Below are 18,485 nucleotides of genomic sequence, written 5' to 3'. Positions count from 1 at the left end.
AGTTCCCGAGTAGGTTGTGAACAGCCATTTTTGTGCTGCTTTAAGGCTTAGATGAAGACAGGTGTTAATTGCGATGTTCTCTTTTGCAAGGGTTGAAGTTCCTCCACTGATGATACTCAAATCTGTCATTTGATAACAACCTGATGCTGACTGTTGTACCCTTACTCTTCTGTCTGGTGGGAAAAAAAAATCTAACATAGTCAGTTCTATTCCAACAAACTCATTAATGTCTATTTTCTCTTCACTCTTTGGAAGTACAGAATGAGGAAAATCACTTCTTACACTTATTCATCAAAATATATATGTTGAGTCCTCATTGGCTCCAGAGCTTGAGCCAGATCAGGGTTACAGGAAGAATGAGTGAATGAATGAATGAATGAATGTAAAAGTACAGGGTATTTGGACTTCCTTAACTAAATGAACGTAAGTACCTTATTTCTTTAAGTAGATAATGTGTTCAGCTAAACAGATGTCTTCAAGATGGGCATATTAGCTGTTCAGGCACTATCAAGACAGTCTCTCCACTTGGAGGAGAGCTTTTCAGTTTTAGATGCTCAGTATACCAGTTCATACAAAGATAGACTTCTGAAAGGATGATTTGTACAACCCAAACTCACAAGAAATCAACACATAAACAAATGCTCATATCATTTATAATGAGAAGATATTCATTCACAGCAATAAGATAGACAAGATAATTTAATATGTATCTAGTCAAGAATATTTAAAGTTGCTGAGTACTGTAGCAAACATACTTTTTAAAGGATAGCTGAGTTCCCAGCAAAGTAAATCCCCAAGACTGAAGTTTAAAAAGAAACTAATCCAGAACAGTGAAGACATGAAGAGACCCTACTGATGTCTTCATCTTTTGGGAGGAGGTGGTGCTTTGGGCTGTATGACATAGAAATTATACCTACTAAGGCTGCTTTATATGCTGACACTTCCTCAACAAGTAAAGAAGACAGAAAAACAATCAACCTCCCACGGGTTTAGGGAAACAACAGAAAGCCTATCTGTCTAATCCCAGATTTGGAGTGGTAAAACAAGGTCTCCCCTAAGAATTAGTAGGAAAATGTTGACACTTCCAGTATATTTGTGCCTGAATTTATACTTTCCTTATAGTCTAGGAGTACACAAGCTAAGACACTGATAGAAATTTCATCTTGGATGGTAATTACACTGCAGCACTGTCATGTGAAACAGATTTTGAGATAAAAATTAATATGCAGAAGGATTATTAAAGTGCTCTTGAAATCTACACCTGGAATTAGGGGAAGAATGAAAGACTCAGCACAGGGAAAGGCAAGCTTCAGCCAACCCCTCAAGGAGTTCTAAAGATTAGATGGCCCTTAAAAATTGTTCTGAATAGGGCAAGAAGTAGGGCCTATAGAACTCTGAGATGACAAGTCTCTGGATGCTTGTGACCTTCAGTCACAGGGCAATGTCATAAGGGGGCTGACAGCTGACCACTGTCTGTTGGTGGGACTGTCAGTCTGAGGGCAATAAGCATCTTATTCCTGAAGGAATATCAGGGTGGACATCACTGTGTCAACTGTAGTCATCTGGCAGAAGCACACACAAAGCAACTGTGAAGGAGAAGATCCTCTACCCAGCATTCCAACAGATTCATCCAAGCAGCATGAAGATATAAAATAATGGTATAGTTGTCATAAGAGCAGTAATAACTAACTTGGCGGTATAAAAACCATTTAGAGCTAAAATATCATATGTGAAAAAATATGAAAGTTTAAAAGGAGTCAATCAGAATTCATAGGTTCCAAGGTCCTTGAACTGCTCTTATTAACTGATTGATTTAAGACTATAAAGTTAAGTATATTTATTAAAATCTAAAAGGAAATTTAAAATATAGATAAATAGAATCTATAAGTATTTGGCAAGAGACATTAAAATATAAAAACAGAACCCAAAGCAATCCACACATTTAATGTAGTCCCTACATCAAAATACCAACAGCATTTTCACAGGGGTAGAACAATCCTAAAATTGTGTATGGAATCACAGAAGACCTTGAATAGTCAAAGCAATCTTGAAAAATAAAAACAAATCTGGAGGCATCTCAATTCCACATTTCAGGTTACATTACAAAGCAGTAATAACTAAAACAGTATGGTATTGGCACAAAAATAGATCAATGGGCTAGAACAGAAACCCCAGAAATAAGCCTACAATTATATGATTAGTTAATCTTAAACAAAGGAGGAATAAATATACAATGGGAAAAACAGTCTTTTCAACAAATCATGTTGAGAAAACTGGAGAGCCATATTCAAAAGAATGAAATTGGATCACTTACTAAGACCATATGCAAAAATACACTCAAAGTGGATGAAAGACCTAAATATGAGATCTGAAACCATAAAAATCCTTGGAGAGAGGACAGGCAATAGTGTCTCTAACTTTGTCCATAACAACATTTTTCTAGACATGTCTCCTAAGGCCAAAATAAACTATTGAGACCACATCAAAATAAAAAAGTTTCTTCACTGGAAGGAAAAAATAAACAAAACTAAAAGGCAACTTACTGAATGAGAGAAGATATTTACAAATGACATAACTAATAAGGGGTTAATATCTAAAATATATATAAAGAACTGATACAACTCAACAGCCCCCAAAAATAATCCAAAAAATAGGGCAGACCACATAAATAGAAATGTTTCCAAAGAAGACATACAGATGGCCAACAGACACATGAAAAGATGCTCAATATCACTTATCATCAGGGAAATACAAATCAAAACTACAATGAGATATCACCTCACACCTGTCAGAATAGCTAAAATCAGCAACACAGGAAACAAAAAATGTTGGCAGAGATGTGGAGAAAAAGTAACCCTCTTGTGGGAATGCAATAGGTACAGCCACTATGGAAAACAATATGGAAGTTCCTCAAAAGTTAAAAATACAATACCATACAATTCAGTAATCATGCCGCTAGGTATTCACCCAAAAAATACAAAAACACTAATTCAAAAGGATACATGGGAAGCATCCCAAGGAGCCATTGATAGCAGAATGGATAAAGAAGATGCGGTATATATGAACACACACACACACACACACACACACACACACAGAAAAGAATAATTTCATTTGCAATGACATGGATGAAGCTACAGAGTATAATGCTAAGGAAAATAAGTCAGAGAAACATAAATACCATATGATTTCACTCATATTTGGAATTTAAGAAACAAAACAAAAGAGCAGAGGGGGAAAAAAGACAAACCAATTAACAGACTCTTAACTAGAGAGAACAAACTGATGGTTACTGGAGGAGATGTGGGTTGGGGGATGGGGATTAAAGAGTGTACTTATCATGATGAAGAAAGAAAGAAGGAGAGAGGAAAAAAAAGAAAGGAAGGAAGAAAGAGAGAGAGAAAGAAAAAAGGGAAGGATGAGGAAGGAAGAAAGGGAGAAAGAAAAAAACAAAAACAAAAGCTAAAGTAATCTATAGCATACAATAAAATTATTGAAATAAATTGAAATATATTAGTAATATAGTATATATAAACAAATAAAATATATTTGGTGTAAGGCTTAAAATTAATATGTTTCACCCTGACATCTAAAACTGGAGATCTTGAATGGCTTAACTGCAATTCCCTCTACCAACTCTAGACAAAGAATTCTCTTTATTATGGGTTCCAGTCACAAGAATTAAGTGCCACCTCAACCTCTTGTTACTACAAAGTCTGTCTTCCACAGACCATGCTTGTTCACTCTGCTTGCGTGTGCAGCCTTCACATGTTTAGCTATTCCTTAGGCCTAGTGCAGGACTCTCTCACTCACTGATTGACAGGGAGGCTAAGTGAATAAAATAGATGATAATAAAAAGAGATATTTGGATTGGATTATTTTGTAGTATAAAAAATGCCAAAAGTAAACATGCATATAATATAAAGAGACAAAAGTATCAAGGTATATATATAAAAAATATATAGCAGACATTTACCAACCAAAAGAAAGCCACTGTGGCAATGTTAACATCAAACAAATTAAACCATAGGTAAAAAGAATTTATTAGAAATAAATACATTCACTACATGAGGGGCAAGTATACAGCTCATCAGAAATAGATAATAATATTAAACTTGTTTATACCTCATGACATAAAATCAACTATAGTCAGAATTACAAAAAAAATAAATGAGCCAGTAATTACACTGATCACATATTTGTCAAATAGGCCCATATTTAACCCTGCAAAAAGTATTTGGAAATTACTTATTCTTTTTATACACTCATGGAACGTTTATAAACATTGACTATGTACTATAGGTACAAATTTCAAAAAAGATATATAGACTTTATTATCTAACATTCTTCAACCACAGTGAAATACAACTAGAAACTAAACCAAAACTATGAACAAAGATTATATGATAATAATTAAAAATACTTCTAGATTATTCATTAGTAAAAATTATTTCGCAATAATAGAACATAATGCAAATATAATCCATTAGTAATCTATTGTTGAATAATAGATCATCCTCCAAACAGTGATTTCAAAACAGTAATGTTTGATTATGTCTTGTAGAGAGATGTCAGAGATTTGTAAGCAGCTCAATTGATTCTGGCTTGAGGGCTTTCTGAGTCAGCAGTCAGTTGTTGTCTAGAGCTTCATTCATTTGAAGACTTCACTTGAGCTACAGAATGCACTTTCAAGGCAGTTTAGTCACATTTCTGAGAAGTAGGTGCTGATATGGATTCCACTCCATGTGGGCCTCTCCACAGGGCTTCTTAAGCATCCTCTCAAGATGGTGGCTGGTTTTCCCCAGAAACTGAGAGGTCCAAGATCCACAAAGACCCACTAAGAGAAGCTCTTCACTAAGTTCAGCAGCCCACATTCATGGGAAAAAGGTTATATTCTGACTTTTGATGGAAGGTGTGACTCATATATTGTAGACATATTTTAAAACTACCACATTATTTTATTTTTATTTTTTTATTTGAGTACAGTTGACATACAATGTTACATTAATTTCAGGTGTATAACATACTGATTTTACAAGTTTATACATTATGCCACGCTCATCACAAATGTAGCTACCAACAATCTGTCACCACACAATGCTATTATAATATCATTGACTACATCCCTTATACTGTGTCTTTTATTCTCAGGGCTTATTCATTCCATAACCAGAAGCCTGTGTCTCCCACTACTTTTTCACCCATTTCGTACATCCACCCACACTCCTCCCCTCTGGCAGCCATAAGTCTAATTCTGTGTTTTTGTTTATTTACTTTTTAGTTTCCACAGATGAGTGAAATTACATGGTATTTGTCTTACAACTTATTTCATTTAGCATAACTTCTAGGTCCATTAAATCTTGGTTTTTGAGCACAATTTATTCCATAAACATGCTTGTAATCCAAACCACTTGTATATATATGTGAATTTCCCCACAAAATGTAATGGAAGCTCATATGATTTGTTCCACAACCCAAAAATATTCATATAAAATGATTATGATAATGTAATATAATACAAAATAATAAAGAAAATACAAAACATAAAGAAAAAGAAACTAAGTAATCTGCACTTACCTTTGAAAATCTTCGTGGCTGGTGTGAGGGAGACAGGAGAGAGGAGGGTTATTGTGTAGGATGACTTTCACTATTACTAACAAGTTGCTGCTATTTATTAGCTCAATGGAATCTTTTTCTTTTCATGAAACTTTATCCAATGACATTTGCTTTTGCCTCCTTTCAAGGATTTTGAAAGGAATGTGGCATTGCATTGACAATCACCCACAATCCTGCAGTGAGAGAAAGAGAAAAAGAGAGAGAAAGAATCATTGACTCAGTTGTAATCATGTGGCATTCAGCATCACATATACTCATATTACAAGACATTGCTCGTTTGTCAAGTTAAAATTTATTAGTTTGGTCATCTTGCAGAACACTTGCAAAAGAAGTTACTTGAAATCCAAGGTTTTACTGTATATACATATATACACATCTTTTTAAAAAATGTTCATTTATTTTGAGAGAGAGAAAGAGCATGAGCATGGAAGGGACAGAGAGAGAGGGAGACAGAAAATCCCAAGCAGGCTCCACACCCAGCACAGAGGCAAACATGGGGCTCAATCCCACGACCCCGTGGTCATGAATTGAGCCAAAATTAAGAGCCATTTAACTGATTAAGCCAACCAGGCACCCCATATGTACAAATCTTTCTTATTCATTCATCTTCTTATTCATTCATCTATCAATGGACACTTTGTTGCATCCACACGACTCCTGAAACAGAATGCTACGGGCACCAGTGACAGTTGCAACAAAGTTTATTACAATGAGAGGCAAGGCCGACCGATCGGGACCAACACTCTTGATAAGAGTGTGGCCCCGAACAGCCGGGGTACAGAGTTTTTAAAGCCGATCACATCGTTTTATCATTATCTGGGAACAGAACAGAGAAACAGTTGCCAGATGAGTCAGAAACAGTTATCGAATGAGGTGATTATTTTAGACTTTCTGCTGCTAAGTTGCAACCAGTGGATCTCCTTGACCTTGTTTTTTTTTTTTTTCAACGTTTTTTATTTTTTTTTATTTTTTTTTTATTTTTGGGACAGAGAGAGACAGAGCATGAACGGGGGAGGGGCAGAGAGAGAGGGAGACACAGAATCGGAAACAGGCTCCAGGCTCCGAGCCATCAGCCCAGAGCCTGACTCGGGGCTCGAACCCACAGACCGCGAGATCGTGACCTGGCTGAAGTCGGACGCTTAACTGACTGCGCCACCCAGGCGCCCCTCCTTGACCTTGTTTTTGATGCTCTTTCTGAGGTTTTGTTTCCTTCATTGGTAAAGCCTGATTCACAAGAGTATGAAGTATGATTTACAAGAGTAAAAGCAAGGTTGTTATCTTTTGACCTTCAGTGTCAGAACAAAGTTATCTTTCAAGCTAAGCATTAGCCCTATAGTACAATTTAACCCTTACATTTCCCCCTTTTCTTGTCAGTGAATCAATCTCTTGATTCATCATTAGGAACTAAGGGGACATAGTTGGACTTAATCATAATTTTTATTTTATTAATTTGCCTTTTGACAACTGTACTAATCAATTGATAATGTACGGGCTAATAGTTAACCCGAGAAATAACAATAGCAGTGGCCCAGCTATGGTGGTGAGCAGTGATGTGAGCCAGGGGGACCAAGAGAATAAACTCTGAGCCAGTTTTTGTTCTTGATTCCTGTGTCCACATTTATAAAGTCCCCCATGAGTCCCCCACACTTATCATTATATAAACCCAGAAAATTTAAGCACCAGCCATGGTACCTTCAGTTATCCAGGCTTCCTGGTTCTTACCTAGAGCTGGAAGCCCAGCCCACTCAAGATTTCCCAGCACTGGTACATTAGACCCGGCCTCCATCCTGCCACTTTTCTTGTCCACCATCTTTGTTTTTTTTTTCTACTTTCAACATACCTGTCTCCTACTTTCTGGTTCCTTCTCTAAATTACACACTTTTCCTGCCAGGCTTAGTGTCTCCTCCTCTCCCGAGACAAAGTGCCCTCGGTAGCTTGGCGCAGAGGCATGGACAGCCATGGGGAGTAGGTGACAGTGCCTAGCAGTGGAGTTAGGACACCCACCATCAGCCGGCCACAGGCTTGCAGCTCCGATCACGCAGCCACATTGGGCTGGCCTGGGCACAACGTGGGCATTCCCTCCAGCGACCTATGCAACCCAGCCTGTATGTGAACTTGGATTCCTTCCTTCCCTCATCACCAGCGGCTGCATGTTGATGTCACGGGAGGGTGGGAATCACAAGCTTTATCTACTTTAAACAGTCACACATCTCATCAACAGTCTTAGAAGCATTACAATCTTCACAGAGATTTTCTTTCCTTGCTTCTTGGTGACAAAGGGGTGGAGGAAGGAGATGGAGCACAGACAGACAGACAGTGCCTCTGCTGCCCTGGGAACTGAGGGCAACCCATAACCCCAAACCAAACACAGGTTTAACTCTGCGGGATTGTCCGTTTGAACCACCTGTGTCCTAGAGTCATGAAAAGCTCAGCAGATGGACAGGGATGTTCCATTCACAGCGTTCATCCAATTCTACAAAGAAAGCCATTGTCTTCCTCCAAGGATTTTGTGGGTTCAGGTCTGAAATTGTCCCAGATTTACAGGCTCCTGGAGCAGGAGAGCGTCTCTCTTTTCTCCAGCACTCCCGCCACCCGAGTGCCACGGGGAAGAGTATCTTACCTTCAGGATCCTGAAACCACTTTTGTCCCGGCATCTTACTTCCCCCTTTTCTTGAAATTCACTCCAAATCTTTAGGAGTGTAATTGGGCTCCAGTGGAAGCAAGGGCTCTGTCAAGATCGGTAGCTCCAAGGCACTTTAGACTTGTTTCTTCCAAGTTTTAGGGCTTTTGTTAGTGCGATGAGCTCTGTGTGCTGGGCTGAAGTTTCTGGGGGAAGGGTCTGTTGCCATAAAATTTCACGGTCTGTCATCACTGTAGTGTTGGCATACTTTTGCCCTTGAGATACAAAATTACTGCCATCTGAAAACATGCTGATATCACGGTCCTGTAAGGGAATGTCTGTAAGATCAGAGCAGAGGGACGAGATCATTGCCAAGGTTTCTGGGCAAGAGTGCAGAGGGGGCAGCCACTTAGTCCCATCAAGATTCTTATTCTGAGCTCCAGATGGGCTGCCTTTGAGTACTAAAAGCCTGTACTTTAGGGAGGCAAGGGGGAAGAGGAAGGAGAAGTTTTAACCAATCTGGAAGTTTTTCAATGAGGGTTCTCCATGCCCCAATGTATGGGATTTGGTCTTTGTGCCTAGAAAAGACAATATCATGAACCTTATATGCCAAAGTAAGGTCAAAGATCCCCTGTGAGGCCATTTCATCTGAAAGCTGGTCCTTTTTACCTCGCAGAGAGTTCGAAGGACTGGCTTCTTAACGTGGAGGCCGAAAACTGAGGCAGCTCTCCTATAGTCCTGGAAATGGGTTAGTATGAGACTCAGAGGGGTGGGGGTACTCTGATTCTGACCCATGACAAAGATAGGCAAAACTGACAAGGATGCACAGACAGTCAACAGGAAAAAGACAATTAAGACAGAGAGAAAACACAAGTTTGAGATCTCAAGGCCAGTAGGCTGTGGCAGCCACCTGAAAATAGGATCCTTCCTGACAAAAACCAAACCAAATGGGGTCCACCGGCATCCCGGTAGGATCCTTGACTCTGGGTCTATAGCTGTGTCCAGCAGACCCTCCTGAGTCATTCAAATGGCATGCCCCAAGAATTCCTTACCTCTCCCAATCCCAAGCTTCCTCTCAGGGGTCGGTGGAGCAATCTGAGGAAAGGGCCCTGTTTCAGACCTTTAACTTTCCCGGCAGAACAATCCAAGGAAAGGGCCCTGTTTCAGACCTTTAACTTTCCCGGCCAACGCACCAAATGTTGCATCCACACGACTCCTGAAACAGAATGCTACGGGCACCAGTGACAGTTGCAACAAAGTTTATTACAATGAGAGGCAAGGCCGACCGATCGGGACCAACACTCTTGATAAGGTCGTGGCCCCGAACAGCCGGGGTACAGAGTTTTTAAAGCCAATCACATCGTTTTATCATTATCTGGGAACAGAACAGAGAAACAGTTGCCAGATGAGTCAGAAACAGTTATCGAATGAGGTGATTATTTTAGACTTTCTGCCGCTAAGTTGCAACCAGTGGATCTCCTTGACCTTGTTTTTGATGCTCTTTCTGAGGTTTTGTTTCCTTCATTGGTAAAGCCTGATTCACAAGAGTATGAAGTATGATTTACAAGAGTAAAAGCAAGGTTGTCATCTTTGACCTTCAGTGTCAGAACAAAGTTATCTTTCAAGCTAAGCCTTAGCCCTATAGTACAATTTAACCCTTACAACTTAAGTTGCTTTCATATCTTGGCTGTTACAAATAATGCTGCAATAAAGACAGAGGTGAATATATCTCTTTGAATTAGTGTTTTCATTTTCTCTGGGTAAATACCCAGTAGAGAAATTATTGGATCGTATGGTAATTCTATTTTTAATTTTTTGAAGAACTTTTGTACTGTTTTCCATAGTGACTGCACCAATTTACATTCCCATCAACACTACCACAGTTCTTTAGAGCTAAACAGAAATAAAAGCATCACATCAAGGATGTAAAGCAAATAACACGGAGCTTAAAATAACAAAAAAAGAGACTAAATGGAAATATTAGATGGATGAAATTCATCAGCCAGGTGGTATTAATGAAATAAAAATAAATATGACAAAGATTTAAAAGTAAAGATCAACAAAACCAAAGTTGAGTATTTTAAAAGACTAATAGACAAACCTTAGCCATATCCCTTTATATAAAGAGAAAGAATACAGATGATTAACATTTGTATTAAAGTTTTTTATATACAAAAATATACTTTTAAAAAAGTAAATTATAAGGAAATATAAATTGGTAAAATAAATTTGAAGCTTCAGTGGACTGTTTCCTAGAAAAATATCTTAAAGTAATTACATAAGGTAGAAAACTTTTATAAACCTACTAAATTAAATTAATTGAATCAATACTTTAAAATGAACTTCAACAGGGGCACTGGGTGGCTCAGTCACCCACAGCCAGAAATGAAGTCTGACTTTTGATTTCAGCTCAGGTCTCACAGTTTGTGAGATCAAGCCTTGTGTAGGACTCCAGGCTGACAGCATGGATCCTGCTTGGGACTCCTTCTCTCCCCCCCCCCCACTTTCTCTGACCCCTCCACTTTTCAAAATAAATAAATAAACTTTAAAAAATGAACTTCAGTGAAAGTACCAAAATTATATTGATAATAAATTATATTTAAGAAACATAATTCTAGTCTTATATCATCTGTTCCAGAGAGTAGAAATGAAATAAAAAGAAATAGAAAAACACAGGGCAAGTATAAAAACAAAGCATTACAGACTAAGCTCACTTATAAAGAGGGATGCAAATACCTTAAATAAAAAACTATAGCATATAATTTATAATGCGCACAAGAAAGTGATGTACCTTAAAATAAGTGTAACACATGTTTGCTACACTTTGGCGGAGAAATATATATAGTATTTTCTTTCAGAGAGAGAAAAAAAATCAAAATAATTAGGAAAACCAAGATTTTGCTTCAGAAATCTAAATACCACAAAGATATTTAGTCGTTAAATACAATGCAATTCAAATATAAATATTAACAGGATATTTCACTGAACTCAACAGAACAAATCTAAAATCCACATGGATGAGCATGGGGCCAAGAAAAATTAAAATGATTTTGAATAAGAAAAACTTCAGTAAAGGGTTAACATGGCAGCCTGAATCCCCAAAATCCACATTCCAAAGGTCTTCAAGACTGACCCCTGATGGGCTCTTGGAAATAACTTCTGAGCCCTGGGGATATGCTGCCTGATATGTCACAATGTGGCCCAGAGCTGCACACATGCAAAAACAGATGTTCACCATAAATCACAGAATTAGCCTATACCATCTTGTGCCTTAAGAATACAGAGACATATCAGGCAGCGTATCCCCAGGGCTCAGAAGTTATCTCCAAGAGCCCATCAGGGGTCAGTCTTGAAGACCTTTGGAACGTGGATTTTGGGGATTCAGGCTGCCATGTTAACCCTTTACTGCAGTTTTTCTTATTACTTTGATTGTGAGGGGTGGGGCCACTGGAAACTGAGCAGCTGTCAGTCATGTGGGTGGTTCTTGTCTATGTCACTAACACCAATAAAAGCCCCACACACCAAGACATATGTAAACCTTCCCAGTTGACAATACTGCGCATTTTATTACATATAATGGCAAGGAATATTAAGTGATGTCTAACTCTACTAGAAAAACATAAGGGAAGCTCATGCCTAGTCGCTACTAGACTCTGTTGTACATACCTTTTCCTTTCTTGGTCTAATCTGTATCCTTCTACTATAATAAACAGTAACTGTGAGTATAACAGCCTGTCTGGGTACCTGGGAGTGTTTTGGGGGACTCCTGAGATAGGAACCAAAGTGTGTGGGCATTGACCAGTTAAAACCTAGCAAAGCCTATAATGAAGCTATGGAAATTAAAATAGTGTGGCAATGGTTTATAGACAACAAATAATAAATAAATTTTCTGTAGTAGAAAATCAAAACCTAAATGAGAATAAATGGCATTGCAGATCAATAGGCAAAAGGTAAACTATTGAACAAAGTCATCAGACTATCCATTCAAGAAAAAAATGTAGATTTCTGACAGACACAATTTATAAAAATGTTTCAGAAAAATATGTGAAAGGCAAAATCAAATATATCCTTACAAGAACATATAGAATGATTTTTTTTTTATATTCTCAGGATAAGGACAGATATTTAAGTAGATAATCATACAAAAATTATTTATTAGTTTGACAACATTAAAATTAAATACATCTGTACATAAAAAGGCATCATAAACCTACAAAGATTGGATATAAGTGAAATAAGCAACAAGAGTTTAATATATCCAGACTAGTATATCCAGAATGTATATCAGTCTATTACAAATAAATTAATTCATCCAACAAATCCTTATTGAATGTCTGTTATGTACAAATTGCTGTTCTGGCCACCAGAAAAACTGTAGGAAACAAATCAGACAGTAGTTTTCATTCATAGGGAAGACAGACAATAATAAATAAATTAATTAATTAATTAACTAATTAATTAATAAACCTTGGATTTTAGCAAGTGCTAAAGAGAGAAAAAAAGTAAGTAAGGGAATAACAGAACTTGACATGAGATGTTATTTTAGATAGGTTGATCAGGGAGGGCCCATGTTAAAAATAGATATATTTTTGAATCTAATAGGCTACAAGTCAGTATGAAAAGGAAAATAACTCAGTACAAAAAGTCTATTCTTAACTGAATTTACTAAATGGTCAAAAGATCTCTGTAATTTATTTAAAAATAATTTTGCATGTGTGTTCATGTTAAGAGGATTATGGGATTTCAGAGAAAACATTTGGGTATAAGTTTATGACTTTTGAAACTGAGTGATGAGTTAATGGCAATTTATTATATTATTTGCTCATTATTTTTTCTCTTTTTTCTTTTTCCATATATACACATATATAAAATTATATATTAAATTATATATATTATATGCATATGTAATTAAAATGTATTTTAAATATGCTTATATAAGTATAATTATAATATATTTATGAATACAAAGGTACAAATAATTATATAGTCATATATATTCTATATAATTAAATATATAAGCATATAATATTTAATTGTATACAAATTACATTATATATATGTATATAATATATAACATATTAGGAATGGAAATATTAAGAATGGAAAGGAATCCCATCACAGTTTCCTACAGGTATAAAAACATAACTAGTAACTATTATCAACAACTTTATGTCAAAAATTTGAAAAATAGATATATTCTTAGAAAATATGATTATTAAACCCAATCAAAAATAAATGTAAAATATTCGCAACCCTAAATAATTAATTAAATTTAATCAGTAATTAAACACTTTGTTATGAAGAAACTTCAGGTTGAATCAATGATAAATTTTACCAAACATTTGGGGGAGAATACATATAAAGGTGTAGAGAATATAAAAAAAAAAACCCTTGCCAATTAATTTTACGAGGCAAAGATAATCTTGGTACAAAACCAAAATGAACATACATGAAAGGAAAGTTACTCTTTAGTTCTTTAAAAGTTACCTTGAATTCTTGAAAGAAAAAAATATTTCTCTTGAACACAATTTAAAAATAAATCAAAGTAAGGATTTGGCAAATACAATCTACTGATATATACACAAAGAAAAAAATATGTCATGAGCAAATTGAGTGCCTTTAGGAATTTACGTTTGGTTTAACAATTGAAAATAAATTAACATAATTATACATGTTAAGAGAAAAATTCAGTATTACTTTTAAAATTTGAACTATCTAGTCATGATTATAAAAAACTATAAAGGTTTTTGGGAAGATGGCAGCATAGGAAGACTCTGGGCTCACCTTGTCCTGCTGATCCCTTAGATTCCACCCATATCTGCCTAAATAACCCAGAAAACTGCCAGAAGAATAGCAAAACAGACTCTCTGGAGCCAAGTGTAGACAAGAGACCCACAGAAGAGGTTAGGAAGGGTGGAGAGGCGATGCATGCTACACGGACTGGTGGAGGGAGCTGGGGCAGTGGAGGGGCAGCCTGCCTGGCAAAGCAGAGCCCCTGAGTCTTGTTTGCAAAAGCAGAGGGGTTAGACTGTGTGAGTTCTGACAGCCAGTAGGACTTAACATCTGGAATGTTATAAGTCAACAGCTCTGCTCTGAGAGCGGGAGGGTGAGAGGACAACGGGAGGGAGAAGTGTTGAGCCCTGGAAGACAGAACTCAGCTCGGCAGGGAACAAAGACACTGGCCAGCGCCATCTCCCTCTACCATCCCCCAGTCGAAATCCCAAAGGGAACCAGTTCCCATCATCTAACTTGCTTGCACTGTGCAAACACCCAATGCTGCCCTTCTGTGGATCCATTCCGACCACGACAGGTCTGTCTCCCACCCAGTGCCGCAGGGCCCCTCCCGCAGGGGACCACCAACAGCAAAACAAGCTAAGCCTGCCCCTCCCACCCCAGTGCACCTTGAAGATCCACCCTGGCTAATGCGTCAGATCCCATCAAAGCAGCACCACAAGCCTGGCAGTGAGCAAGTAGCCCAGACAGGGGCCACACCACTCCACAGTGAGTCCTGCCCCTGGGAGAGGGGAAGATGAGGTACACATCAGTCTGACTGTGGCCCCAGCAGTGGGCTGGGCACAGACATCAGGTCTGACTGTGGCCCCACACACCAACACGAGTTACTCCAGACAGCACAGGGGAAGTGCCCTGCAGTTCTGCGCCACCCCAGGAAGTATCCAAAATGACAAAACAGAAGAATTCTCCTCAAAAGAAACTCCAGGAAGTAGCAACAACTAACGAATTGATCAAAAACTATTTAAGCAATACAATGGAACAAGAATTTAGAATAATAGTCATAAAATTAATCACTGGGCTTGAAAAAAGTATAGAGGACAACAGAGAATATATTGCTACAGAGATCAAGGGACTAAAAAATAGTCATGAGGAGCTAAACATGCTATAAATGAGGTGCGAAATAAAATAGAGGCGACCACAGCTCAGATTGAAGAGGCAGAGGAGAGAATAGGTGAATTAGAAGATAAAATTATGGAAAAGGAGGAAGCTGAGAAAAACAGAGACTAAAAAGTCCAGGAGTATGAGGGGAGAATTAGAGAACTAAGTGATGCAATCAAATGGAACAATATCCATATAATAGGAATTCCAGAAAAGGAAGAGAGAGAGAAAGGAGCTGAAGGTGTACTTGAAGAAATCATAGCTGATAACTTTCCTGATCTGGGGAAGGAAAAAGGCATTTAAATCCAAGGGGCACAGAGAACTCCCTTCAGACATAACTTGAATCGATCTTCTGCAGGACATATAATAATGAAACTGGCCAAATACAAGGATAAAGAGAAAATTCTGAAAGCAGCTAGGGATAAACACGCTCTAACATATAAAGGGAGACCCATAAGACTAGTGGCAGACCTATCTACTTAAACATGGCAGGTCAGAAAGGAATGACAGGAAAGCTTCAATGTTATGAACAGAAAAAAATATGCAGCTGAGAATTCTTCATCCAGCAAGTCTGTCATTCAGAATAGAAGGAGAGATAAAGGTCTTCCCAAACAAACAAAATATGAAGGAATTCATCACCACAGCCTACAAGAGATCCTAAGGGGATCCCTTGAAGAAGGGCATTATATAATAATTACAGGGCCTATCCATCAGGAAGAGCTAACAATTGTAAATGTCTATGCACCAAATACAGGAGGCCCCAAATATATAAAACAACAATCACAAACATAAGCAACCTTATTGATAAGACTGTGGTAATTGCAGGGGACTTTAATACTCCACTTACAACAATGGATGGATCATCTAGACACAGGATCAATAAAGAAACAAGGGCCTTGAATGATACATTGGATCAGATGGACTTGACAGATATATTTAGAACTCTGCATCCCAATGCAACAGAATATACTTTCTTCTTGAGTGCACATGGAACATTCTCCAAGATAGATCACATACTGGGTCACAAAACAGCCCTTAGTAAGTATAAAAGAATTGAAATCATACCATGCACACTTTCAGACCACAATGCTATGAAGCTTGGAATCAACCACAGGAAAAAGTCTGAAAACCTCAAAAGCATAGAGGTTAAAGAACACCCTTCTAAAGAATGAAAGGGTCAACCAGGCAATTAGAGAATAAATTAAAAAATAGGTGGAAACAAATGAAAATGAAAATAAAACACACCAAATGCTTTGGGATGCAGGGAAGGCAGTCCTGAGAGGAATGTACATTGCAATCCAGGCCTATCTCAAGAAACAAGAAAAATACCCGATACAACATCTAACAGCACACCTAAAGGGAATAGAAGTAGAACAGCAAAGACACCCCAAACCCAGCAGAAGAAGAGAAATAATAAAGACCAGAGCAGAAATAAGCAATATAGAATCTAAAAAAACTGTAGAGCAGATCAATGAAACCAAGAGTTGTTTTTTTTTTTTTTTTTTTTTTTTTTTTTTTTTTTTTAAATAAACAAAATTGATAGACCTCTAGCCAGGCTTCTCAAAAAGAAAAGGGAGATGACCCAAAGGGATAAAATCATGAATGAAAATAGAATTATTACAACAAATCTCTCATAAATAAAAGCTATTATCAGGGAATACTATGAAAAATTATATGCCAACCAACTGGACAACCTGGAAGAAATGGACAACTTCCTAAGCACCCATACAGTTCCAAAACTCAAACAGGAAGAAATAGAAAGCTTGAACAGACCCATAACCAGCGAAGACATTGAATCAGTTATCAAAAATCTCCCAACAAATAAGAGTCCAGGACCAGATGGCTTCCCAGGGGAATTCTACCAGACATTTAAAGCAGAGATAATACCTATGCTTCTCAAGCTATTCCAAAAAATGGAAAGGGAAGGGAAACTTCCAGACTCATTCTATGAAGCCAGCATTACTTTGATTCCTAAACCAGAAAGAGACCCAGCAAAAAAAATATAGAACTACAGGCTAATATCCCTGATGAATATGGATGCAAAACTTCTCAATAAGATACCAGCAAATCGAATTCAACAGCATATAAAAAGAATTATACAGCATGATCATGTGGGATTCATTCCTGGGATGCAGGGCTGGTTCAACATTCACAAATCAATCAGTGTGATACATCACATTAATAAAAGAAAAGATAAGAACCATATGATCCTGTCAATCAATGCAGAAAAAGCGTTTGACAAAATTCAGCATTCTTTCTTAATAAAAACCCTCGAGAATGTCAGAATAGAAGGAACATACTTCAACATCATAAAAGCCATTTATGAAAAGCCCACAGCTAATATCATCCTCAATGGGGAAAAACTGAAAGCTCTCTCCCTGAGATCAGGAACACGACAGAGATGTCCATTCTCACCACTGTTGTTTAACATAGTGTTGGAAGTGCTAGCATCAGCAATTAGACAACAAAAGGAAATCAAAGCATCAAAATTGGCAATGACGAAATCAAGCTTTCACTTTTTGCAGATGACATGTTATTATACATGGAAAACCCAATAGACTCCACCAAAAGTCTGCTAGAACTGATACATGAATTCAGCAAAGTCGCAGGATACAAAATCAATGTACAGAAATCAGTTGCATTCTTGTACACCAATAATGAAGCAACAGAAAGACAAATACAGAAACTGATCCCATTCATAATTGCACCAAGAAGCATAAAATACCTAGGAATAAACCTACCAAAGATGTAAAAGATCTGTATGCTGAAAACTATAGAAAGCTTATGGAGGAAATTGAAGAAGATATAAAGAAATGGAAAAACATTCCGTGCTCATGGATTGGAAGAATAAATAGTGTTAAAATGTCAATCCTACCCAAAGCTATCTACACATTCAATGCAATCCCAGTCAAAATTGCACCAGCATTCTTCTGGAAGCTAGAACAAGCAATCCTAAAATTTGTATGGAACCACAAAAGGCCCTGAATAGCCAAAGTAATTTGCAAGAAAAAGACCAAAACAGGAGGCATCACAATCCCAGACTTTAGCCTCTACTACAAAGCTGTCATCATCAAGACATCATGGTATTGGCACAAAAACAGACACATAGACCAATGGAATAGAATAGAGACTCCAGAATTGGACCCACAAAAGTATGGCCAACTAATCTTTGACAAAGCAGGAAAGAATATCCAATGGAAAAATGACAGTCTCTTTAACAAATATGCTGGGAGAAGTGGACAGCAACATGCAGAAGGATGAAACTAGACCACTTTCTTACATCATTCACAAAAATAAACTCAAAATGGATAAAGGACCTGAATGTGAGACAGGAAACCATCCAAACCCTAGAGGAGAA

General features: G+C 37.4%; 1 long non-coding RNA gene across 1 annotated transcript; it reads right to left on the bottom strand.

Annotated features, from left to right (window-relative positions):
- Window positions 1–4,024: 4,024 nt before the first annotated feature.
- LOC132668814 (uncharacterized) lies at window positions 4,025–9,541 on the bottom strand. Its single transcript, XR_009605798.2, has 3 exons — window positions 9,289–9,541; window positions 8,237–8,574; window positions 4,025–5,789 (listed from the first exon to the last, which is right to left on the bottom strand). It is a non-coding gene; the product is annotated as an uncharacterized LOC132668814 (long non-coding RNA).
- Between the last annotated feature and the right edge of the window lie 8,944 nt (window positions 9,542–18,485).

The sequence above is a fragment of the Panthera onca genome, chromosome B3 (assembly GCF_046562875.1).
Source record: "Panthera onca isolate mPanOnc1 chromosome B3, mPanOnc1 haplotype 2, whole genome shotgun sequence".
Taxonomy (NCBI): Eukaryota; Metazoa; Chordata; class Mammalia; order Carnivora; family Felidae; genus Panthera; species Panthera onca.
This window is presented reverse-complemented; position numbering and strand designations above follow the sequence as displayed.